This window comes from Lactuca virosa, chromosome 7 (genome assembly GCF_052849685.1).
Source record: "Lactuca virosa cultivar CGN04683 chromosome 7, Lactuca_virosa_CGN04683_v6, whole genome shotgun sequence".
Taxonomy (NCBI): domain Eukaryota; kingdom Viridiplantae; phylum Streptophyta; class Magnoliopsida; order Asterales; family Asteraceae; genus Lactuca; species Lactuca virosa.
The window spans coordinates 219708474-219733978 of NC_136432.1; positions in this window are offsets into that span (position 1 = coordinate 219708474).

Genomic DNA, 25505 nt, shown 5'->3' on the forward strand with positions numbered 1-25505 from the left:
GGGTAGAGTACTTACGTAACGGAAGCTTGAAAGGGTGGTTAGAGTCCAAAAACACTAGTGTGTGTTCTTGGTGTTCTTCGTGAGAGAGAAAATCTAGAAAAAGATGAGATTCATGAGATATGAGCACGGATTTACCACTAGGAGTGAGATAGAAACACAATCAAGGTGAAGAATCACTTACATTCTTGAGGATCTTTAAGCAAAATAGAAGTTTGTAGAGAGAGAGAGAGAGAGAAAGAAAGCTTCTGGAGTGTGTAAAGTGAGAAATGAACGCCACTCATCCCTTATATAGGGGTGAGTTTACGGCCAAGGGGTGGGGTGGAGGGTTTACGGTCGTGAACAATGTTTACGGTCGTAAATAGAGTTTACGGTCGTAAACTGAATTTGCGGCCGTAAACTCCTCTTGAAGGGTTGTTTGGCCCGAATGCTATGTTTTAACTTAGAAAACCTCGTTTTCGAATACGGAACTCGATCGAACTGAGTTTAGAATATTCCGTTAGACCAAAAATAATACTAACGTGAACGGAAATAAATCCGAATTGATTTATTTAAACGTAAATTCCTTCCTAAACTATCAAATTTGACGGAATTAAATAAAGACCCAAATTTTATTAACGGAAATTGAGTAAGGATAACGAAAAAAAGTTTCGGGTTGTCACATCATCCCCCCGTTAGAGGGAATTTCGTCCCGAAATTCGAACATAGAATACAAATCATGGATTAGAAAAAGAGATGCGGATACTTCTGTTTCATCTAATCTTCGCGCTCCTAAGTGAATTCAGGTCCCCGCTTGGCATTCCAGCGAACCTTCACTATCGGGATGCGACTTTGTTTCGTTCGTTTGATCTCTCTATCCATGATTTCGACTGGTTCTTCTACGAAGCTCAGATTCTCGTTGATTTCAATCTCGTCGAGAGGAATCGTAAAGGTTTCGTCGGATACGCATTTCTTAAGATTTGAAACGTGGAATAGAGGATGAATGTTGCTAAGTTCTTGCGGTAAACGAAGTTTGTAGGCTACGGGACCGATCCTAGCGAGCATCTCGAAGGGTCCTATGTATCTTGGATTTCGCTTTCCCCGCTTTCCGAAGCGTATCATGCCTTTCCAGGGTGAGACCTTCAACAGAACACGGTCATCCGCCTGGAACTCCAAGGGTTTTCGTCGTTTATCGGCGTAGCTCTTTTGTCTATCTCGAGAGGCTTTCAGTCGTTCTCGGATTTGTACGATCTTTTCGGTGGTTTCGCGGATTATTTCTGGACCAGTGAGAGTGCTGTCAGGGACTTGCTCCTTGGCTAGTTGCGTGTCGCCCACCTCAGCCCAGCATAGAGGGGATCTGCACTTGCGACCATAGAGGGCTTCGAAAGGCGCAGGCTTGATGCTGGTATGGTAGCTGTTGTTGTAGGAAAACTCGACCAAGGGAAAATGGGTGTCCCACGACTTACTGAAGTCAATAACACATGCTCTCAACTTGTCTTCCAAGGTCTGGATGGTTCTCTCACTCTGCCCATCTATTTGAGGATGGTAAGCTATGCTCATATCCAGCTTAGTTTCAAGAGCCTTCTGTAGTGACTGCCAGAACCTCGAAGTGAACCTGCTATCTCGATCGGAGATAATGGACACAGGCACACCACACAGTCGAACTATCTCTTGGATGTAGATTCTCGTGAGTCTCTCCATCTTGAAGTTTTCCTTAATTGGCAGGAAGTGGGCAGATTTTGTTAATCGATCGACAATTACCCAAATGGCGTCGTGCCTACTCGGAGACTTAGGTAATTTGGTGATAAAATCCATAGTAATTCTCTCCCACTTCCACTCAGGTATCTCCGGCTGGTGGATTAGACCTGAGGGTTTCTGATATTCGACCTTCACCTTGGCGCAAGTCAGGCACTTGCCCACGAAGGTCGCGATCTCTGCTTTCATGTTTGGCCACCAATATAGTTTCTTGAGATCGAGGTACATCTTGTCCGAGCCTGGATGAATGGAATATCTAGTCTTGTGAGCTTCATTCATTACAACTTCTCTGTAACCACCGAACTTTGGGGTCCAGATCCGGTCCATGAAATAACAGACTCCGTCTCCCTTGATTTCTAGGTTCTTTTCCATTCCTCTCAAGGATTCACCCGACATGTTCTCTGGTTTTAAGGCTTCTAGCTGAGCCTCCTTGATTTGCACGGACAAATGGGAATGGATAGTCATGGTCAGTGCCTTCACTCTACGACCTGAGTACTCCTTCCGGCTGAGGGCATCCGCCACCACATTGGCCTTGCCGGGATGGTAGCGGATTTTGCACTCGTAATCGCTGAGTAGCTCAACCCATCGCCGTTTGTGACAACCCGAAATTTTCATTTGTATAATCTCTACAGTCAAACACTTCAAATAATAGTCAAAAACATTTCAGTACATTTTTGGCCAGATTTAAGTCCGTTTGGGTGTTTTATTTTATTTTCGTCAAACGGATAAATAAAAGGAAGTGTCGTTATGAGTGGTGTGTAACAAACAAAACAAACAACACCTTAGCAAGGTGTTTGCGGCCAAACAAGAGGAGTTTGGGCCGTAAACACCATTTTTCCAAGAACTCATGCATATAGCATGAGTTTACCCACTATTCCCTCACTTTACACTTTCCACCTCAAGAACACTCACCACTTTTCTCTAAAGTATCATCACACACTTCTTCAAATCCGCCAAAATGTAAGTGTTTTCCTTCCTAGATTCGTTCATACAACACTTAATCTAGTGTTTATACATCATTTCATCCATGGATTCTTGATTTTTACTTAGATCTTCAAGTGTTCTTCAAAACACCAAGAACACACACTAGTGTTCTTGGGCCCTAAACACTCTCACAAGCTTCCTATAAGTAAGTACACTCTTCCTAACTAGTTACTTGCTTAGTGTGCTTGCTAATCCATGGAATGAACTTCAAAATCCCCAAGATCATATGTGTTTACGGTCAAGGGATATCCTTGAACCGTAAACACCACCAAGTGGTGTTTAGATGCCCCTAACACCTTCTATAGCTTGGATAAAAGGCTAGAACCTTGCATGCATGAACTAGAAACACCAAAACACGAAATGGTTGGAGTAACCATGAGTTTACGGCCGTAAACCCAAGTGTTTACGACCGTAAACTCCCAAGGTTGGTCCAAGGACCGTAAACTCCAATGGTGAGTCCTTTTGTGCCCTAACCACTTCCCAAGCCTTTGATTCAAACTTAGAACCCTTCCTTGTGAGATATTAGACCTTAAAACACACAAATGCACCATTACCATGAGTTTACGGCCGTAAACTCATGGGGTAAATGGTCCAGAAACCGTAAACACATATAAGGGCTACCAAATGAGGAGTAAAGTCCAAGGTGAGGCCATACTCTCCTTAGATGCAACCCTTAGCACTCCTAGCACTTGAAGCAAAGTGTTTTCATGCATTAGAGTGTCTTTACTTGCTTAATTAGTGATTAAATAACTAATTAGGTACATCTATGTATCACTGCGTGTTACATAGGATCCGTGTGTGTGTTCAAGTCCTCACTTGACACCGAGCATCCTACCCGGCACTTCCATCCACTCCACTCACTGCAGGTGAGTTCATACCCCTAATTCAACCTTTTAAACGATTTTAAATACTTTTATGGGGGGGGGAATACAAGTTGAACTGTTATAGTTATGATAACAATCACATGTGATTAATAACTAGAACAGACTACAAGATTTGTTGCTACTTTCAGATTTCCATCAAACTTTGGGTTTTCAAGTGTTTCAAACCTTTTATCAAATTCTTTAAATGCTAAAACTGTTTTCAAACTCTTTTAAACTTGTTTTATCTTCAAAACCATATCTATACTAATATATTTATATACGTAAGACTTGAAGGACTTAGGACTGATAGCTCACCTTATTTCCTATTCCTTGTTTGGTTGTGGACTTAGGGTATTCTGTTATTTGTCCGACTGTCATTGAATTCTTAGTTATATATCATATATATTTGTGTTGGATATAAAGTCTTCACTTCAGTTCAGTACCTTTGTGTAACAAAGGCATGCAACCAAGATTACTATTTAACTATAATAGGTATAGTTAAGGATTACTACTCATTACTACTATTACCATGACACCTACCAGAGTCAGTACAGTTATGAGTCAATACATGCTAAATACTATACAAAGAGAATACTATATACTATACAAGAAGAACACTCTATACAATATACCAGAAAATACATTATACAATATACAAGAGAATATAATATAATTAGAATGTGACATACTACTTCTCGATACGACACTTCACAGTGGTATCACCGTGTAACCAGAGTCTCCTGGAGGGAGAGCGGGCATTGTGTGTATAGATCTATACGGGACAGACACTCTCACATCCTGACTGCTAGCTACAGTCCCAGCCAAAAGGCCAAGGGGTGACAAAATGTCACATCACTACATATGACTCGGAGGGTCATCAATTATTCGATCGTCAATCAGCATGGTTACATACGAGTTCATATTCAGACCTTTAATTAACACTTTAAGAATTAAAGGCAAAACGGATTCCCCGAGGTGTATTGTACATTTATTACTACCTGGAGTGTGCATTTTCATTACATTAAGCCGGCAGTGACACTGCTGGGGTAAAGCATTATTTTCCCAATTACTTTATATGAATGAAGTCTAAAACTATATTTTCATACTGATAGTTTCACTGGGGAAAACTTTTACATTTTCAAAGAATCAAACATGCGATCAACCGGGTCTTGGTAGAAGACTACTTTTACTGGAAAATATAGGATTTTCTAGGGAGCATACTATTTTCAAACATTGATATCAACTATTATACTACATGGTTGTAAACATTTTTGTACAAGAAATGACACTAAATACTTATGAACTCACCAGCTTTATGCTGATACTCGCTTTCAAAATAACTTGTATTCTCAAGTCATCGGTAGACAGGTACAGATGAAGCTTTTGAGAAGATGGAGCACATACAAGACTCATCTTTTATTTTGATTATACTTTTGGTGTCTTACAAACTGTACAGAACACGCTTGTATTACAATTATTTTGATTATACTTTTGGTGTCTTACAAACTGTACATCCTCCACCCCAGAACGTTTCCGCCGTTCTCGGTTTTGGGGTGTGAAAGATTGGTATCAGAGCACTGTTTATAGTGAATCAAATATATCAACCCATAAAAGATATACGAACTATAAACACATCGGGATTAAAACACTCTGACCAAGAATATATACTTTTAAATAATAAAATATTTAACTAAGTATATATATACATCTATTTATACCAAGGTCAGTATCATACTAGAACAGAACAAAAGTATTAAGATTGTTGGACAGCACGATTAGGCTTAGAGACATATAGTCAAATCTGGGGGGATGTAGCCTGATCAACTACATTTCCCGACGAGTGACTGGCATGTGCCTAAGAATGGTTGTGGTGTTGCAACAAGTCTAAAAACTTACCAACACTACTACAACAAGAACGTTAGAACAGAATACTATAAGAGTATTCTGCATTACTATAAACTACATATGTGAGAATTAAAAAGGTCGTTACTAGTAGAGCAATAGTTGCTAAGTGGATACTCCAAGGTTACATGTGACGAAGGCGCTATAGACTTAGAATCTGTGATCTTTGCTTTACCTCCTGTTCCTTGTTTGGTTGTGGATTTAGAGTTAGGGTCACTTATTCGAAGGTCTATCCTGTTTTGGTTGCATGTAATTAGTATGCACTATGCAAGTATTAAATCAACTATTAACGATCATCTTATAATAATCCTAGATTAGTACGTCTATTAACTATTCTTTCCCCATTCTCGCGTAGATAGCATGGCTGGCTTTCATCTCCCTGGCGATCCGTACTATCCAAACCAAGGCATTGGTGGATGGCTTGATGAAGAGCCAGAAGAAAATCACTCAATCCCTTTGGATAATCACCGTGCAGAAGGCTTTTCGGATAGCTCCGACTCTGAACCAGAAGTCAACAACCTACCCCCAATAGCTCCAAACCCCAACCCCCGTCCGACATTTTAAGGTCCCACTCCCATGTGGGCAACAACCTTGAATCGATGGAGTGATGAGCAGGGTCAGCCTTTACCTTTCAATGGAGACTGAAGCTTTTACAATATAAGCGAGGGAGGATCAGCTGACCGAGTCCTGCCCATCATGGTCCGAAGGATTGCTAGGAACGTCGAGCAAGGCCATGCAGCCATCGAGCGAGTAGTGGAAATTGACGCCAACTCTAACCTTAACACAGTCCGTATTCGTCAATTCGAACAGACGGTAGATAGGACCAGGAGGACCAATGAGACTCTGCAGCAACAACTAGCTGCATCCCGAGCCGAAGTCATGGAACTCCGTATGCGTCAGAGAGCGCATGAACGACATCTTCAGGAAGTTGTACGTCAGCTGGCAGACCTGAGAGTTCGCCCAAAGGGATACCCGTCGCCGGTAGAAGATGTCGATTCATCTTTACTTTTGAATTAAGGAATAGCCTTTTCTTTCTATGCTCTGTAGAGCACTTATCTGTAAACATTCCTAACTTTGAAAGCACTCTAACTAGACTTCTAAGCTGTCAACATTTTCCTTTATGGTTTGATGTAAGACCTATTGTTAGGTCACTTTTCCTGAACTCATGTTACATCATTAATACCAGTAATATTGGCAGTTGTCTAATCTATGGGAAAACCTGAACTTTTATATTTCCCTACTCTATTGTTATGATTCTATCTGGTATTTGGACTATGGCTATTTAGTCCATGGGACACTCTCGTCATACTTACAATCGATTCTTACCATTATCGTCATCTTTATGAATTTTCAGTAAAAGATGCCGCCTCGCAAGCGTCCAACCAGAAACACGCCTGCAAATCAAACTCCACCACCACCCCCACCGCAGTTCGATCCGGTGATGTTTCAAGCAGCTGTAACCGCAGCTGTGACCGCCGCCATGGCTCAAGTAAACGCTAGTGGTGTTAGTGGAACGGGGACTGGCACAAACTCCAGCCAAGGTGAAATCCATCCGCGTGCACGGGAGTGCACCTATAAAGATTTCATCAGCTGCAAACCTACATACTTCAATGGGACTGGAGGGATCCTTGCACTATCCCAATGGATCGAAAGGACAGAAGCCATCTTCGAGATGTGCTCATGTCCTGAAGGAAGCAAGATAAAATTTGCTGCTTGCACCTTCACCCAAAGAGCCCTGACATGGTGGAATGGCCATGTCAAATCACTCTCCCTGGTAACTGCTAACGCCATGGGCTGGAACACACTGAAGGACCTTATGAAAAGGGAGTACTGCCCGAGGGGCGAAATTCAGAAGCTTGAGGAAGAACTCTGGAACCTTAAAATACAAGGTTCTGACATAGTGGCGTATACAGCCAGGTTCTGCGACCTGGTGACTCTATGTCCAAACACGGTCCCCACCGAAAACAAAAAGATCGAGAGATACATCTGGGGTTTGGTGCCCCCGTATCGTGGAAACGTTCTTGCTTCAAACCCTGCGACCTTTGATAGTGCCAAGGAATTGGCCCAAAGGCTCATCGATCATGAAGCTCCTTCTACTCCATCAACAACTACAACCACTACCGCAACACCAACCCATGCGACCGACAACAAAAGGAAGCGTCGAGACCGAAGGAGGGGCAAATCAAATCAATCCTCTTCCAAGAACCAACAGACGGTGGCTGTCCATGCTGCCACTACTCCAGCTGCCCCTGTACCGGCCAAAACATATGCAGGGAACTTACCCAAGTGCACAAAGTGCTCTTTCCATCATAACGGCCCCTGCCGTGAGATGCACTGCACTAACTGCGACCAGAAGGGCCATACCGCCCGGTTTTGCAGAGCTCAACCCAAACCTATCTCCCAGGTCCCTAGTGCAGGAGTAAGCCATGCCTGCTACGGGTGCGGCGAGACAGGACATTTCAAAAGAAACTGTCCGAAAGCTGGAAACGCGGGAGGAGCAGGAAGACTACTTGCTATTGGCCACAATGAGGCCGCGGCAGACCCCACTGTAGTCACGGGTACGTTCCTTCTCGATAACTCTTATGCTTGTATCCTATTCGATAGTGGGGCAGAAAGAAGCTTCGTTAACCAAAAATTCAAACACCTACTTAAACAATCACCGCAAACACTAAAAGAAATCTTCGTCGTAGAAATGGCTAACGGTAAGACAGAGAGTTCTAACGAGATTTACATAGGTTGTTCCCTCACACTAGATAATCATTCGTTTCCAATCGACCTCATACCAGTAGCTATCCAGAGTTTCGACATCATCGTAGGCATGGACTAGATGAGTCTTTATCGTGCCGACATTCTGTGCTTCGAAAAAGCAGTCCGCCTGAATCTACCGAATAACGAACCCTTTTTGATCTACGGAGACAAACCCAGTTCAAGTCTTCGTATCATCTCAAGTATTCAAGCCCAGAAGTACTTGCGTAAGGAATATCGTGCATTCCTGGCGCACGTTGACGATACGAGCCGGAAAACAAAGGACCTAAAAGACCTTCCCGTAGTACGCGATTTTCCGACGTCTTTCCGGAAGAACTTCCAGGATTACCCCCGCAACGTCAAGTCGAGTTCCGAATCGACTTAATCCCAGGAGCGACCCCCGTAGCCAAATCGCCCTATCGTCTAGCACCTGCTGAGATGCAAGAACTATCCGGTCAACTTAACAAACTACTCAGCAAGGGCTTTATAAGACCAAGCTTCTCACCCTGGGGAGCACCGGTCTTGTTCGTAAAGAAGAAAGACGGATCGTTCCGTATGTGCATCGATTACAGGGAACTCAACAAACTCACGGTCAAAAATCGTTACCCTCTTCCTCATATAGACGATTTATTCGACCAACTACAAGGGGCGAGTTATTTTTCCAAGATTGATCTGAGGTCCGAGTATCACCAGTTATGAGTGCTCGAGGAGGATGTCCCGAAGATAGCCTTCCGAACTCGTTACGGACACTACGAGTTCGTAGTGATGCCATTCGGACTGACCAATGTGCCCGCAGTCTTCATGAACTTAATGAATAGAGTATGCCATCCTTACTTGTATCAGTTCGTCATCGTCTTCATTAATGATATACTTATCTACTCTCGAAGTGAGGAAGAGCATAGCGATCATCTGCGACAAGTCCTGGAAACTTTACGATCAGAGAGGCTTTATGCGAAGTTCTCTAAATGCGAATTTTGGATCCGAAGAGTCGAATTCTTAGGACACGTGGTTAGCAAAGAGGGAATCCACGTGGACCCATCCAAAATTAAGGCTATTGAGAACTGGTCAGCTCCAAAGACGCCTACGGAAATTCGCCAATTTCTAGGTCTCGCTGGCTACTACCGCAGATTCATTCAAAACTTCTCTCGAATCGCGAAACCCCTGACTACATTGACCCAGAAAGGCGTGGTCTTTGACTGGGAAGAGAAGCAAGAGAAGGCATTCCAAACCCTGAAGCGAGCCTTATGCACCGCACCGATACTGTCCCTCCCCGAAGGGATAGAAGACTTCATAGTATACTGCGATGCATCCAATCAGGGGCTCGGCGGTGTTCCAATGCAACGAGGTAAGGTCATCGCATACGCCTCAAGACAGCTGAAGTCACACGAGGTCAACTACACCACACATGGCCTCGAATTAGGAGCGCTTGTGTTCGCCCTAAAAATCTGGAGACACTATCTGTATGGTACGAAGAGCACCATCTATACCGACCACAAAAGCCTCCAACACATCTTCAACCAGAAGGAACTCAACATGAGACAACGACGGTGGGTCGAGCTACTCAATGACTACGAATGCGAAATTCGTTATCATCCGGGTAAAGCCAACGTAGTAGCAGACGCCCTAAGTCGGAAAGAATATTCTGGTCGAAGAGTCAAATCATTAACTATGACTACCCATTCGCATCTATCCGCACAGATAAAGGAGGCTCAGCTCGAAGCCTTGAAACCTGAAAATGTGGTGGGAGAATCCCTGCGAGGAATGGATAAGAACCTGGAAGCCAAGGGTGACGGAGCCTTATATCTCATAGACCGGATCTGGACACCGAAACACGGTGGCTTCAGAGACTTGGTCATGAAGGAAGCACACAACACTCGATATTCCGTCCACCCAGGTTCAGACAAGATGTATCTGGATCTTAAAAAGTCATACTGGTGGCCTAACATGAAAGCTGAGATTGCTACCTTCGTAAGTAAATGCCTTACTTGCGCTAAGGTCAAGGTCGAATACCAGAAACCGTCAGGTCTACTCCAGCAACCGGAGATACCTGAATGGAAGTGGGAGCGGATCACTATGGACTTCATAACCAAGCTACCCAAGACGACGGGTGGACTTGATACCATTTGGGTCATCGTCGACAGATTGACCAAGTCCGCACACTTCCTGCCTATCAAAGAAACCGACAAGATGGAGAAGCTCACAAAAACATACATTAGGGAGATCGTACGACTGCATGGTGTTCCTATATCTATTATCTCTAATAGAGATAGCAGATTCACTTCGAGATTCTGGCAGTCACTACAAAGCTCCTTAGGAACGAGGCTGGACATGAGCACAGCATACCATCCTCAGACCGACGGACAAAGTGATAGAACTATCCAAACCTTGGAAGAAATGCTGCGAGCCTGTGTGATCGACTTTGGGAAGGCATGGGATACTCACTTGCCTCTCGTCGAATTCTCTTACAACAATATTTATCACACGAGCATCAAGGCTGCTCCATTTGAAGCCCTCTATGGCCGAAAGTGCAGATCCCCTCTGTGTTGGGCTGAGGTGGGTGACACTCAATTAGCTAAAGGACGAGTTCTTGACAGCACTCTCATAGGTCCGGAGATCATTCAGGAAACGACAGAGAGGATCGTTCAGATTCGTGAGCGATTAAAAGCCTCTAGAGACCGACATAAACGCTACACAGACAAACGAAGGAAACCTTTGGAGTTCCAGGTGGGAGACCGAGTCCTTTTGAAAGTCTCACCCTGGAAAGGCTTGATACGCTTCAGAAAGCGTGGGAAGCTGAATCCAAGATACATAGGGCCTTTCGAGATTCTCGCTAGAATCGGCCCCGTAGCTTACAAACTCAACCTACCCCGTGAACTCAGTAACGTACATCCTACCTTCCACGTCTCGAACCTGAAAAAGTGCCTATCCGACGAGACTCTCATAATTCCACTCGACGAGATCGAGATCAACGAGAACCTCAACTTCGTGGAAGAACCTGTAGAGATCGTGGACCGCGAGGTCAAACGAACGAAACAAAGCCGCGTCCCAATCGTGAAGGTTCGCTGGAACGCCAAGCGAGGACCTGAATTCACTTGGGAGCGCGAGGATCAAATGAAACTTAAATATCCTCATCTTTTTACTTAGTTATTTTGTAATAACTTAGTTGCTTGAACCCTAATTTCGGGACGAAATTCCCTCTAAAGGGGGGATGATGTGACAACCCGAAATTTTCATTTGTATAATCTCTACAGTCAAACACTTCAAATAATAGTCAAAAACATTTCAGTACATTTTTGGCCGGATTTAAGTCCGTTTGGGTGTTTTATTTTATTTTCGTCAAACGGATAAATAAAAGGAAGTGTCGTTATGAGTGGTGTGTAACAAACAAAACAAACAACACCTTAGCAAGGTATTTGCGGCCAAACAAGAGGAGTTTGGGCCGTAAACACCATTTTTCCAAGAACTCATGCATATAGCATGAGTTTACCCACTATTCCCTCACTTTACACTTTCCACCTCAAGAACCCACCACTTTTCTCTCAAGTATCATCACACACTTCTTCAAATCCGCCAAAATGTAAGTGTTTTCCTTCCTAGATTCGTTCATACAACACTTAATCTAGTGTTTATACATCATTTCATCCATGGATTCTTGATTTTTACTTAGATCTTCAAGTGTTCTTCAAAATACCAAGAACACCAAGAACACACACTAGTGTTCTTGCGCCCTAAACACGCTCACAAACTTCCTATAAGTAAGTACACCCTTCCTAACTAGTTACTTGCTTAGTGTGCTTGCTAATCCATGGAATGAACTTCAAAATCCCCAAGATCATATTTGTTTACGGTCAAGGGATATCCTTGAACCGTAAACACCACCAAGTGGTGTTTAGATGCCCCTAACACCTTCTATAGCTTGGATAAAAGGCTAGAACCTTGCATGCATGAACTAGAAACACCAAAACACGAAATGGTTGGAGTAACCATGAGTTTATGGCCGTAAAATCATGGGTTTACGACCGTAAACCCAAGTGTTTACGACCGTAAACTCCCAAGGGTGGTCCAAGGACCGTAAACTCCAATGGTGAGTCCTTTTGTGCCCTAACCACTTCCTAAGCCTTTGATTCAAACTTAGAACCCTTCCTTGTGAGATATGAGACCTTAAAACACACATATGCACCATTACCATGAGTTTACGGCCGTAAACTCATGGAGGAAATGGTCCAGAAACCGTAAACACATATAAGGGCTACCAAATGAGGAGTAAACTCCAAGGTGAGGCCATACTCTCCTTAGATGCAACCCTTAGCACTCCTAGCACTTGAAGCAAAGTGTTTTCATGCATTAGAGTGTCTTTACTTGCTTAATTAGTGATTAAATAACTAATTAGATACATCTATGTATCACTGCATGTTACATAGGATCCGTGTGTGTGTTCAAGTCCTCACTTGACACCTAGCATCCTACCCGGCACTTCCATCCACTCCACTCACTGCAGGTGAGTTCATACCCCTAAATCAACCTTTTAAACGATTTTAAATACTTTTATGGGGGGAGGGGAATACAAGTTGAACTGTTATAGTTATGATATCAATCACATGTGATTAATAACTAGAACATACTACAAGATTTGTTGCTACTTTCAGATTTCCATCAAACTTTGGGTTTTCAAGTGTTTCAAACCTTTTATCAAATTCTTTAAATGCTAAAACTGTTTTCAAACTCTTTTAAACTTTCTTTATCTTCAAAACCATATCTATACTAATATATTTATATAAGTAAGACTTGAAGGACTTAGGACTGATAGCTCACCTTATTTCATGTTCCTTGTTTGGTTGTGGACTGAGGGTATTCTGTTATTTGTCCGACTGTCGTTGAATTCTTAGTGATATATCATATATATTTATGTTGGATATAAAAGTCTTCACTTCAGTTCAGTACCTTTGTGTAACAAAGGCATGCAACCAAGATTACTATTTAACTATAATAGGTATAGTTAAGGATTACTACTCATTACTACTATTACCATGACACCTACCAGAGTCAGTACAGTTATGAGTCAATACATGCTAAATACTATACAAAGAGAATACTATATACTATACAAGAAGAACACTCTATACAATATACCAGAAAATACATTATACAATATACAAGAGAATATACTATAATTAGAATGTGACATACTACTTCTCGATACGACACTTCACAGTGGTATTACCGTGTAACCAGAGTCTCCTGGAGGGAGAGCGGGCATTGTGTGTATAGATCTATACGGGAGAGACACTCCCACATCCCGACTGCTAGCTACAGTCCCAGCCGAGAGGCCAAGGGGTGACAAAATGTCACATCACTACATATGACTCGGAGGGTCATCAGTTATTCGATCGTCAGTCAGCATGGTTACATACGAGTTCACATTCAGGCCTTTAATTAACACTTTAAGAATTCAAGGCAAAACGGATTCCCCGAGGTGTATTGTACATTTAATACTACCTGGAGTCTGCATTTTCATTACATTAAGCCGGCAGTGACACTGCTGGGGTAAAGCATTATTTTCCCAATTACTTTATATGAATGAAGTCTAAAACTATATTTTCATACTGATAGTTTCACTGGGGAAAACTTTTACATTTTCAAAGGATCAAACATGCGATCAACCGGGTCTTGGTAGAAGACTACTTTTACTGGAAAATATAGGATTTTCTAGGGAGCATACTATTTTCAAACATTGATATCAACTATTATACTACATGGTTGTAAACATTTTTGTACAAGCAATGACACTAAATACTTATGAACTCACCAGCTTTATGTTGATACTCGCTTTCAAAATAACTTGTATTCTCAGGTCATCGGTAGACAGGTACAGATGAAGCTTTTGAGAAGATGGAGCACATACAAGACTCATCTTTTATTTTGATTATACTTTTGGTGTCTTACAAACTGTACAGAACATGCTTGTATTACAATTATTATATTAATGCAATGGATGTTGTTGCTTGTCTTTATTATTATGCATTGTTATGATACTGTACATGACGTCCTCCACCCCAGAACGTTTCTGCCGTTCTCGGTTTTGGGGTGTGACACCGTTATCTCATGTTTAGTTCCTTCTGATCGAAAATATGTTGCAGGCTTTTATGGTCAGTGAAGATAGTGCACTTGGTTCCGTAGAGATAATGTCTCCATATCTTCAATGCGAAGACCACTGCTCCCAATTCCAGGTCGTGCGTTGTGTAGTTGACTTCGTGTGCTTTTAGTTGTCTTGAGGCATAAGTAATGACTTTTCCCCGTTGCATGAGCACACAGCCTAGGCCCTGATTGGATGCATCACAGTAGACAACAAAGTCCTTCGTCCCTTCGGGCAGGGACAAGATAGGTGCGCCGCATAGGGCCCGCTTCAACGTTTGGAACGCAGTGTCTTGCTTCTTACTCCAACAAAAGGGTACGCCTTTCTGAGTCAGAGTGGTTAAGGGTTTGGCAATTCTGGAGAAATTCTGGATAAATCTGCGATAGTAGTAGCGAGACCCAAGAATTGACGAATTTATGTGGGTGTCTTCGGTGCTGACCAGTTCTCTATCGCTTTGATTTTGGAGGGGTCCACGTGTATGCCTTCCTCGCTTACCACGTGACCTAGGAAGGTTACTTTTCGAATCCAGCATTCACATTTGGAGAATTTCGCGTACAGCTTCTCCGTCCTTAAGGTTTCCAGCACCGATCTCAAGTGTTGTCGATGATCTTCCTCACTTCTGGAATAGACAAGTATATCGTCGATGAATACGATTACGAACTTGTCCACGAAAGAATGGCACACCCGATTCATCAGGTCCATGAATACCGCCGGTGCGTTGGTTAGACCGAAGGGCATTACTGCAAATTCGTAGTGACCATACCGAGTCCGAAATGCTGTCTTAGGAACATCACTCTCATGGACTCGCAGCTGATGGTACCCTGATCTTAGGTCTATTTTGGAAAAGTAACTGGCTCCTTGAAGTTGATCGAAGAGGTCATCGATTCGAGGAAAAGGGTAACGGTTTTTTACTGTAAGCTTGTTCAGCTCGCGGTAGTCAATGCACATCCGAAAGGATCCATCCTTCTTTTTCACTAACAAGATCGGGGCTCCCCAGGGTGAGGAACTCGGTCTGATGAATCCTTTGCTGAGCAGCTCATTGAGCTGACTGATAACTCCTGAATTTCTGTCGGTGCTAGTCGGTATGGGGATTTAGCTACGGGGGTAGCTCAGGGGACTAAGTCGATGTGAAACTAGACTTGGCGTTCGGGAGGGATTCCCGGGAGATCTTCGGGAAAAACATCGGGAAAGTTGCAGAATTCGGGGATGATCTCGAGGTTTTTAACTTCTTGCTTCTCATTAATGACGTAGGCTAGGAATGCATAACACTCCTTTCGTAGAAGTTTATGGGCTTTGACGCACGAAACGATACAGAGGTTTGAACTGAGTTTATCGCTGTAAATCATGAGGGTTTAACTGGAGGAAAGATTGAGGCAGATATCTTTTTCGTAACAAAGGATATCAGCATGATTGGGGCTCAACCAATCCATGCCGATGATGACATCAAAGCTTTTTATGGAAACTGGCATAAGGTCGATAGGAAAAGAATGATCGTTCAAGGTAAGGGTACAGCCTACGTATATATCATTAGTGCTCTCTTTCTCACCGTTAGCCATCTCGACGGTAAATGTTTCAGTTAGTGGTTGAGGTTTATGTTTGAGAAGATATTTGAATGCATGACTAACAAAACTTCTCTCCACACCAGAATCGAAAAGAATGCATGCATAAGAGTTGTTGAGGAGGAACGTACCCGTAACAACGGTGGGATCTGCAACTGCCTCTTCTTGACCCATCGTTAGCACTCTGCCTGTGCCACCTGCTGTTGTTGCCTTGGGGCAGTTTCTCTTAAAATGCCCGACTTCTCCACAACCATAACAAGCTTGACCGACGCCTGCTCCAGATGCCTGATTGGTTGGTTGGACTGGTATTTTGCAAAATCCAGCTGTGTGCCCCTTTTTCCCACAGCTGGTGCATGACATTTCTCGGCATGGGCCGGGATTATGATGATAGTTACACTTGTCACATCGAGGAAGGGTACCAACATATTTACTGGTAGGTGCTTGAGTGGCAAGAGCAGCGGCAGGAGTGGTAGCAGCGTGGACTGCCACCGTTTGTTGTTTCTTTGAGGGCTCCTGTGAAGAATGGCCCTTCCGTTGCTTCCAGAACTTTCTTTTCTCACCACTCCCTTTCACTAGCTCAGGAGCGGTTGCCACTTTATCAAGATCAACTCCATAATCTATGAGAGTTTGCGCCAGACACTTAGCGTTGTCAAAGGTGTTTGGCCTAGCAGCCAAGACATTTCCTTTGGTGGGTTGTGTCAGTCTCCAAATGTATCTCTCTATCTTCTTGCTTTCCGGGGTGACCATTCCCGGACAAAGAAGTGCTAGATCTTCAAACCTAGAAGTGTAGGTAGCAATGTCGGATTCCTTCATCCTTAAGTTCCAGAGTTCGTGCTCTAGTTTCTGCATTTCGCCTCTTGGGCAATAGTCAGCTAGCATGAGTTCCTTTAAGCTTTCCCAACCCATAGCATTTGCCACTGGCAGGGTTAGGGATTTGACCCGACCATTCCACCAGGTCAGTGCCCTGTTGCCGAAAATGCAAGCGGCGAATTTTACTTTGTTGGCTTCAGAACAGGAACAGATTTCAAAAATGGACTCGATCTTTTCAAACCATTGAGTCAGGGCAATGACACCTCCCTTGCCGTCGAAAGACGTGGGTTTCGCATTCATGAAGTCCTTATAGGAGCACTCCTTTTGGTGTCCCTGACCACCTTCATGATTGTGGGGATGAGTACCACTTCCTTGCCCACCAGATCCGCCAGGATTGATCTGTGACATCGCGGCAGCCACAACAGCAGTAACAGCTGCCTGGAACATAATGGGATCGAACTAAGGGGGCGGTGGTGGTGGTGGAGTGTCGTCATTTCTTCTGATGGGTCTTTTTCGAGGAGGCATCTTGTTCTAGAAACAACCAGGAAGAAGAGAATGGTAAGTCCTCAAGATATATGAAACAAAATATATCTCGTCCTGATAATAAAGTGTTCTACCAAGCGATAAGCAAAGAAAGGTTACTAATGCAAGTAAATTATCGCTAAGAAACGAATAGGTAGTAACACTAGGAACGAATTTCTACAATGTATTCGGCTCTGGCTAAAATACTCCTACAGTATTTTAAGTTGCATGTTTTGTTCTTTTGATATCTTGTTGAATGGATACTAGGTAAGTTTTAGGCCTGTTGCAACACTAAAGTCACTCCCAAGCACATGTTGGTCGTGTCTCGAATAAATATAGTTGATCAGGCTATATTGACCGTAGACATGATTACATAACTGCCCAGGTTTAACCGCAGTGTTCAACATCCAAAATACTTTTGTTTTGTTCTACTCATTATATTGTTTCTGGTACGTAGGTATACTTGTATACTTTTTGTAAAAATACTTATATTTTTAAAAGTATACTTTTAGTTCAGAGCACTTCGGCCCCTTTGTAAAATATCACATTTTATGACAAGATTTAAAAGTTCCTTACTTTAGTTTTGAAAATTGTTTCTACGAGTTGATTTCTTAATCGTTTGGTAAAACGGTTTTCTGTGTTATATGCATGCTGAACATATAATCATTTTATGCAAAATGAGATAACTTGAGCACAATTTTCCTTGTACTTTTGCTTGTATTCCCCCCCTTGGAAACATGAAAAAAAAACTCGGAAAAAGCATAGGGGTATGAACTCACTGTTTGATGTGGGATTCGAGTGTAAGTTGCTAGGAATTGTTGAGTGTCAAATAAAGCCTCGGACACAAGCGGATCCTATTTAGTATGAAGAAGTACATATATACATTAGGTGAGGGCATAACACTATTCGTTATCGAAGGAAACCACCTTAGGGACTAGGAAACACTTAAAACTAAGTGTTAGAATCACATGTGATTTGAAAATGGGGAGTTTGCGGTCGTAAAAGGAGTTTACGGTCCATAGGTTTACGGTCCATGGGTTTACGGTCTATGGGTTTACGGCCATAAACTCTTGGCGAAAAGTGCGATTTTTGGTGTTTCAGGGTCCTTTCTAGCCTTCTGGAAGTGTTCTAGGCTTAGTTTCTAGGCTTAGGAGGGTGTTGTGGCAACTTTGCACCACTTTAAGTAGAGTTTACGGTCAAGGGAGATTGCCTTGACCGTAAACACCCTTCTGGTCACGATTTCTAGATGTATAACAAGTGATTCTTGTATCCAACAAGCTAAGGGTAGAGTACTTACGTAATGGAAGCTTGAAAGGGTGGTTAGAGTCCAAAAACACTAGTGTGTGTTCTTAGTGTTCTTGGTGAGAGAGAAAATCTAGAAAAAGATGAGATTCATGAGATAGGAGCATGGATTTACCACTAGGAGTGAGATACAAACACAATCAAGGTGAAGAATCACTTACATTCTTGAGGATCTTTGAGCAAAATCGAAGTTTGTAGAGAGAGAGAGAGAGAGAGAGAAAGCTTCTGGAGTGTGTAAAGTGAGAAATGAAGGCCACTCATCCCTTATATAGGGGTGAGTTTACGGCCAATGGGTGGGGTGGAGGGTTTACGGTCGTGAACAATGTTTTCGGTCGTAAACAGAGTTTACGGTCGTAAACTGAGTTTGCGGCCGTAAACTCCTCTTGAAGGGTTGTTTGGCCCAAATGCTATGTTTTGACTTAGAAAACTTCGTTTTCGAATACGGAACTCGATCGAACTGAGTTTAGAATATTCCGTTAGACCAAAAATAATACTAACGTGAACGGAAATAAATCCGAATTGATTTCTTTAAACGTAAAGTCCTTCCTAAACTATCAAATTTGACGGAATTAAATAAATACCCAAATTTGATTAACGGAAATTGAGTAAGGATAACGAAAAAAAGTTTCGGGTTGTCACAGTCATGTAGAAAGTGTTGAACCTTTTGGTTAACCTTGATTATGTTAAATACTTACTCCACCATGGTTAAAAAGGTTGGAGAAATTTTTTGTCTTTTATAAGACATCATGGCCGAAAATGCTAAGGCATGGGAGATTGCTTGTGAATCTTCCCTATGATGGTCTCCAAGCTTTCTCCCCCTTTCACTTTATGCTTTATTATACTTTAGAGTATAATAATAGTTTGACCTTACTTTACATGGGATATAAAAGCGGACTCTTGTGCATGAAATGGTGCTAGTTTTTTTACATCTTCTTCTTCTCTTCTTACTCCCAAAAGCCATAGCTTTCTAAGACTCCAAGGAGTCTTCCCTTTTGAAGTTGGTGCTTGCTTTTGGTGCTTCACGTTGTGTCTTCCTTTAGTGCTTATTTGTTAAGCACTTAAAGGCATAAAGAACAAAGTGTTACAAGAGAAAACTAGCATTTTTGGTGCCTTAATCTTGATGGTGGATACTTGTAGAGAAGATCATGTTCTTTGATCTTTATATCTTCATCAATACCCCAAAACCAAGTGAGTTCAAAGGATTCAAAGGTTATCTCTAAAACAACCTATGGTTGTTTTTATTTCATACTAACCTCTATAAATTGATCCATGATGGTTTGGTTTTTTTATGAACAAAAAATAAACTAGTTATTTTAAAAGACTTCCGTTGCTGGTTTTTATGAAAAACGATCTTATATTTCGTATCAAAACCCAACAGTCGTATCAAAACCATCTTTTATATGTTAGAATGATTTTTTATGTTTGATAATCTTTGTTTTTTGGAAAAAAAAGCATGGATTTCTTTTGGTTAAGAAAAATCTATATTTGTCTTCTTTGGCAACTTCTTAGTTAAAATTGTTTATTTTTATATATAACCATTTTTCATGCATTTTGGTTATATAAAAGTTGCCTTAAAAAAACAAATATTTGTTTGTTGTAATATTTGAGATGTTGTTGTGTATAAACAAGCCATTTGAACATTTGTGTTGTGTTTGGTTGATATTTATTTATTCGTAAGATGTAATAGATAAATAGGTCATTTTTCATTTGTTGATTTGTTGTAATAATTTAGTTAGACTAGTTGTATTCCTTTTAAATGTAACAAGATGAAGAAATGACCTCCTTGAAGACGATTTAACCATTTAAGACCATAATTCCAACCACAAGCTTCTACTTTTGGTTTTGGGCTTAATTATAGTCTTAATGGTTTAAGTGTTGCAACTTTCACAACATGAAGATTTGAAGTCCTTTTGCAAGCAAGCGTTGACTTGGCAAGTGGGAGCTTCAAGACCTTTTGAAGTGTCCCTTAAGTCCTTTAGGAAAGACTTAATAATTCTTATGATGGCTCACAAAAATTATTACTAGACATGGCTTGGTTTATACACATTATAATGCATGCTTGTGATTTTATTTTATGTTAAATATATGTTATGTTTTATGTATAAAAATGGTTTTTACATGTCAAATAACATTTCTTCATAAGATAATATCACTTGAAGTTTGAGTAAAAAATATTTAAAAGATAACATAAGATGTTTATAAATAGATATTTATAAAAATGTTTTACCGGTTACCGGTTTACAGGTTAAAACTCAATTTTTTGTTGAAAATAGTTTTATTGCAAAACTTATAAATACCCAACTTTAAAATATTTGAAATGGTTTAAAAGATGTTTAAACATTATATAAACTCCATGTTTTTATAATAAATAAGGAGTTTTTATTAAAAAGACTAAAATCGGTTTATACCGTTATAACGGCAAATAATAAAACTAGTGATTATTTTTTGCGTCGAAACTTAATATATGATATTAGTGTTTTATACATAACACAACATGTTGATATTATGTTTTATGCATGCTAAATGAGATTTAAAATATAAGTATCATCACCCAAGTTTTGGTTTATCAAAATATGACTTTTATCATAAGATGCATAAAATTGAGTTTATAAAATAAAATAAGTTTATTCTACAAATTCATGAAATCATAAGTTTTTTTATTGTTAAAAGGAAGTTTAAAATAGTGATTTTATAACTCATCCAAAACTCCAAGTCTTAAGTATAAAATAAAGTTTCATTAAGACTATTACCGGTTCTAAAAACCGATCTATGACTAAACTTTAAAATACCGGATCTTAGTTAATAATTGAACGCGGTTAATGGAAAATAAAATGAAGTTTTATTTGGCACCTAAAGAACCTCATAAGAAGTGATATGAATTTTACAAAAGGGTATATGAATTGTTGGATGCATGCAATATTCATGAGACCTTGTTTTTATAAACTATAAGTGTAAAACATATATAAAACATTTTCTAAAAATGCAAGTGTGACATCCCCTAATTTATCGGCCAGAAAAGACCGATTTAATTTATGCTTTTTAAAATAAAATCAGAGACATCCTTTTAAAAGATGTTGCGGAATTGGTCCCCAAAACAAAACATGATAAAAGTTTATCAAAACCTTTCTTTAAGAAATATATAATTTCATTTCATATCAAAACCTCGGGATGTCATGTTCCGATACAGATCAAAAGCATAAACAAGACATTATAAGCCTTACAATAGTTATTTACAACTACTGGCCTATAATCCAAAAATCTCTCATCATCCTCCGACTATGCTCGGGATGCACTACCTGTAACATAAAAGTTGAGTGGGTCAAGCTTGGGAGGTTGGTGAGCATATATCGTTTTCAACCCACAATAATAATAAACTTATTAAGTTCACAAATCAACAATAACCCTGATTACCCATTCCCGTTATCCTCACTTTACGTCCCTAAACACCTATCACAAGGGACCTAGCCTAAGGAATATCATCGGGATGGACACTACTGCTAAGGGGACTCCTCAGCCATACATGTCCTAAAGGCAACCATGAGGGGGATGGAGTATGCCAATGAACATTTAGTTCATCAACACCTACAAGTTGCGAACCTGCTAGTGTGCCACTGGACTGTCTAGAAAGGTCTGTGGTCGTCATCTATACTCCGCCAGACGACTACAACAACAACAACAACAACAACATCTAGGCCTCTCACCCTTTTAACACACATCGACTATTTCGTCTACCAATGTTCTACCCAACATATTTATAGATAAAATACATATATAGTTTAAAACTTGTATAAAACATCTATTCAACAGTCACCTCGGGACTTATTTCGGGTGTTTGGTATAATACCGGGGCTTTGGGGGAAGTTAGAATGAAAGAAATATTGAAAGAGGGGTGAAAATTGACAAATTTCAAAAGTATCCCCGAGAGGTCTCGCACCCTCCTATTTATAGGTGCGAGGCTCCTGATCCACGGCTGAGAAGTCTCCACGCGTCAGCAGATCCGAAGAGCAGGCATATGGGTTGCACGTCCGAGGGTCCTGCTGGAAGCTTCTGATTGGACCGAGGTCTAGGTCCGAGGAGGGGGGTTTGTGGCACACCTGCGAGGCTCGGACACGTCAGGAGAGGGTACGCGTCGCACTCCCATTGGACCGAACTTCGGATGCGAGGGCAGGCGACACGCCTCGCCAGGTGGCTTCGGTGACTCATCAAATTTCAGACACGTGGCACCTTTTGAGCGAGGGTGACGTGGCCGAAGTCCACCTATGCGAAATTCCTCGGATTTGACATTTTTCTCGATTTTTGTGCAAAAACTTCTAAAATCCATAACTTTCGCATACGGGCTCCGTTTTTGACGTTCTTTATATGCACGTGTAGGTAAAATTACGCTCTACAACTTTCATTTAGACTTCGTCGGCTAATTTTTACTTTAATTTTTATATTATTATTTTTAACAGACCGGGACAGAAAATCCGTTAAAAATTTATAACTTCTTCATCCGACGTCCGTTTTCGTCTGTCTTTTTAGCGTTGTACTACTATTGACGAGACCTTCGATTCTCGTTTAGGTTGTGTCGGCTAAAAATCACTCGATCTAAAATTCGAGTTTTTAGTTGTCTACTGCTAAGCTGAAACTTAGAAAAATCATAACTTCCTCATACGAAGTCAGATTTGGGCGTTCTTTTTATACATACTCTCGGTTTAACGAACACTACGACTTTCATTTAGATCACTAAGGCTAAAAAGTAGTTTATCAAAAACTCACTTTTTATGACATTCGGCACCGTGCCGGTTTTGTCGCGAAACTTCGACAGGTCATAACTTCTTCGTTATAACTCGGATTTCGGTATTCTTTATATATCCGTAATCCTTGTCACGACCACTACAACTTTCTTAATAGATATCGGCTTTATCTAATATTTATTTTCGACGCTCATTTTTATTCTTAATTAATTAAATCCTAATAATTAAGCATAAAACACATAATATTCACATAATTCCTTTTCATTTCTTCAAAATGAGTTACAAAGGTTAACCTAGACTATCACATCAATATTAATGCCTAGCCTAGAAACACGGGCATTACAATTCTCTCCCCCTTTAGGATGATTCCGTCCCCGGAATCCCACGTCAACAAACAACTGCGGGTAGCGACTCATCATGTCACTCTCCATTTCCCAGGTGAGATTTGGCCCATTCGTATGTTTCCAACGCACAAGCACTAAATCGATCATCTTGCGTCGCAATTTCTTAGTCTTACGGTCAACGATTGCCTCGGGTTCATCAATCAACCTCTTGTTTTCATCCAACCTTAATTCAGAAATGGGAATTATGTCGGCCACATCTCCCGTGAACTTTCTCAAATAACACACATGAAAGGTGTTATGAAATACCCTCCAGTTCTTCCGGTAATTCTAGCTTGTAAGCTTGATTCCCGATTCTTTGAAGAACTTTAAATGGTTCAATAAACCTTGGACTCAACTTTCCCCTTTTACCAAATCTTATAAGTCCCTTCCACGGCGAGACTTTAAGTAAAACCGAATCTCCAACTTCGAATGATATCGGTTGTCTTGTCTTGTCAGCATAACTCTTTTTTCGATCTTGAGCTGCTAACATCCTTTCTCTAATCACTTTCAACTTTTTAGCAGTCTGATGGACTATTTCAGGTCCCATAAACTGCTTTTCCCCAGCTTCCAGCCAACATGACGGCGTTCGACACTTTTCTCCATACAAAGTGTGATAAGGTGCCATCTTGATGCTTGAGTGGAAACTATTATTATAGGAAAATTCTACTAGAGGTAAGCGTTCATCCCAGTTACCTTGGAATTCCAGGGTACATGCTCTCAGCATATCCTCCAATGTGTGAATTGTTCGTTCGCTCTGACCATCGGTTTGCGGATGGTAAGCTGTACTTAAACACAACTTAGTACCCAATTCCTCTTGTAGACTTCTCCAAAACCTTGAGGTAAAACGGCTATCACGATCGGATACAATCGTTAACAGAACACTGTGAAGCCTCACAAATTCCTTCACGTAAGAATTCACAAGTTTATCCATAGACCATTTCTCGTTGATGGCTATGAAATGTGCACTCTTAGTGAAGCGATCAACGACCACCCAAATCATGTCGTGACCTTTCCTTGTTCTGGGCAGTTTAGTCACAAAATCCATGGTAATGTCTTCCTATTTACCCATGGGTACAGGCAAAGGTTCTAAACTCCCATACGGTTTCTGATGTTGTGCCTTAACCCTAGCACAAGTTACACACTCGGCCACATACTTAGCAACATCGAGCTTCATCGTCGGCCACCAGTAATAGGGTTTTAGATCCCTATACATTTTTGTACTGCCGGGATGAATCGAGTACATGGTCTTGTGAGCTTCTTCCATCAGAATATCTCTTACTCCTCCCGTCTTAGGTACCCAAATCCTATCTTTGAATACCTTCAGTCCTTGACCATTTGTATCAAACACCAACGTTTTACCCACACGTTCCTCCTTTCGGTCATTTTTCTCTAAAGCTTCCTCTTGAGCTTTCTTTATACTTTCCACAATTTTAGAGACAACTTCAATTCTCAACGCTCTTGGCCTTTTCTTTTCAAGATTTGCTTTCCGACTGGGAGCATCAGCAACAACATTTGCTTTACCAGGGTGGTAAAGTATCTCACAGTCGTAGTCCTTGAGTAATTCTAGCCAGCGCCGTTGCCTCATGTTCAATTCCTTCTGATTAAAGAGATATTGAAGACTCTTATGATCAGTGAAAAGTTTGCATTTAGTACCATAAAGATAGTGCCTCCGTATCTTTAAGGCGAATACTACCGCTGCCAACTCCAGATCATGAGTGGGGTAGTTCTTTTCATGCTCTTTCAATTGCCTCGATGCATATGCTATCACTTTATCCCTTTGGGTCAGAACACAACCTAACCCAACTCCAGAGGAATCACTATAAACTGCAAAGTCA